Consider the following 2465-nt stretch of genomic DNA (forward strand, 5'->3'; position numbering starts at 1 on the left):
TACAAACATACACACACATATACACACATTTATATATATTTGTTGATTAAAAAACAGCATCATATAGGTTTGATATTTTGTATCTAATGCAATGACATACATTCATTCGTAAATGTTCAAATACATTCTCAACTCAACATCATTAAACCCTTTGGATTGATTCCAGAGAGCACCCTAGCGCTTCATGTGGGCTTTTATCATTCTATATGCTCCTGCGAGTGATCAAAGAGCTTGTTGAGCACAGCATATCTGTTTATTATGAAGTGTAGAGTAGCGTTTGGCAGCGAGAAGCTTTGATATGCTTTCACCTGCCCTGGTTCAAGTCAAAGTGAGCAGCAGAAGGGCAAAGCTTTTCATTCTTTTAAAGAGACTATTAGTGAGCTCTTGGATCTACAGGGTTCATTATTATTCCAAATAAATCTAGAAGGAGACTTTTTGATGAATCAAATTTAAAGTACTCAAGTGTTACATTTAAATTGAAGAAAGGAGGCCTATAATCCGAATGGGTGGGAAACAACTGATGTGCACTTGGATCTTAGAGTTTGAACAGCAAAATACAACAACAAATATGTAACCATGAGATGCATGAAAAATACTGATGGCCATTTCTGGTTGTGTGCTTCCTTTCTAAATTCAGAAGGAATCGGTTCTTATTACAGCTGTTGAGTTGTAGGCTACTCTTTGAGTGGATTCATGGACTTTTATCTCCACCTGCTGTTGAAGAAAATCACGCAACGGTTTTCATTCAACAGTTTTCTCAAATATTAAGCAATTCTTTTATTCCAACACTAGCAGTTATTCATATTTCATAAACAAATTTCAAATACAGATGCTACATCATATATTTGACAGTAGTCATCTGTCACACATAATGACATGATTTTTAGTATGCAAAAGCCTGAGACCATTAGTGAGAATGCTTCTATGTTCTAATTTAATACAGTTTTCCTTATATGAATTAAATATGAATTAAAAGTTTAATAAAAAAAATTACCTAATTTCAGAATGGCTTAGATTTGATCATCTGCTTTAACAGCAACACTCAATCTGCATGAACTCTACAAGTTTGTACAAAACCTGACGATCATGATGTTTTGTTCTTCAATGGAAGTAAAAACATCTGAACATACAAAAGGTCATATGATCAATGATCAACATCACTATACGTGAATAATTTACTTATTTGATTAGTGACCTAGAAATAGTGCAAAATCATAAATATTTCATATTTATTTATTTTACATCATAACTGTCCTCTATTTTAGATCTATTGAAAATCCTAAAACTTTCACTGCACATTTAGATGATGACAGAGCTGGGTAGATTACTTATAAATTGTAATCGTTACTGATTCCAAATTACATGACAAAGATTTTAGTTAGTAAAAGTTCATTACATTACACATTATATAATCAGACTAATTTTTGATTACTTTTAGATTACTTTTGACCTAACTCATTGATCACATTGATTTAAATAGAACAACCTTGCACCATATCGACATAAAAAAAGCAAAGAGAAAGAAAATATATTTATTTTGTTGTTATTAACAACATGAACTGCAATAAACGTTACATTACGCCAAGGTTTCCCAATGTGTGTGTGTGTATATATATATATATATATATATACTAAATAATTATATAAATAATAAATAAATTATGAATAATGAATTGCTGTTGTGTGAATAATATGTAATTGTGTAATCAATAAAAAAAAGTAACTGTAGTCTGATTACGAGTATTTTAAAATGTAATGTAATCTAATTACAAGTACTTAGTTTTTGGAATCTGATTAGATATTCCAGATTACATGCAGCAATGGATCATGAATGCCAGATGTCCACTGAGGTCTTTTGGATTCCATTGCTGTTGCATTACTCTCCAGACAGGGGCGTTGTGTGACAGTCGGCCAGCAGCATGTTACAGAAATGTTAAAGGTATACGATTTTCACACACACACACACAGAAACACAAACACAGTGGTTGTCATGTTTTATGGGAACATTCCATATACGTAGCCTAATGATTTTTATACTGTACCAAAAAAAATGATGGTAGTTTCAAACTATAATAGATGAAACAATCCAATAATGTCTAGTAATGGGTCCCATTACTTTAGACTACTTTTCAGGCATACAGCCATGAGACTAATATTACTGTACCTCTATTCATATATAGACGGCTCAGAGATCACCTTCAACTCTGCGTGAAATCAGCAGTTGTGTGTTTTCTTCTTCTTTTTTTTCAGCAGCCTTGGATCTGTTAGTAATTTTCCATTTATATTCTCCATAGGGATTTTAAGAATTCTTCAGTTAGCCATGAACCAAACCGAGATGAATAACAACACTACAAACCTTGAGTTAAAGCATGGAATTGCAGCTGAGTGCGGAATAATCTAGCTTGCGTGGGTTGTGCTCCGGCGCGGCTCCAGCGCGGATGAATCTAATGTTCTGAAGAGTATGT

This window comes from Sinocyclocheilus anshuiensis, unplaced genomic scaffold, assembly GCF_001515605.1.
Source record: "Sinocyclocheilus anshuiensis isolate Anshui unplaced genomic scaffold, SAMN03320099.WGS_v1.1 scaffold579, whole genome shotgun sequence".
Lineage (NCBI taxonomy): Eukaryota > Metazoa > Chordata > Actinopteri > Cypriniformes > Cyprinidae > Sinocyclocheilus > Sinocyclocheilus anshuiensis.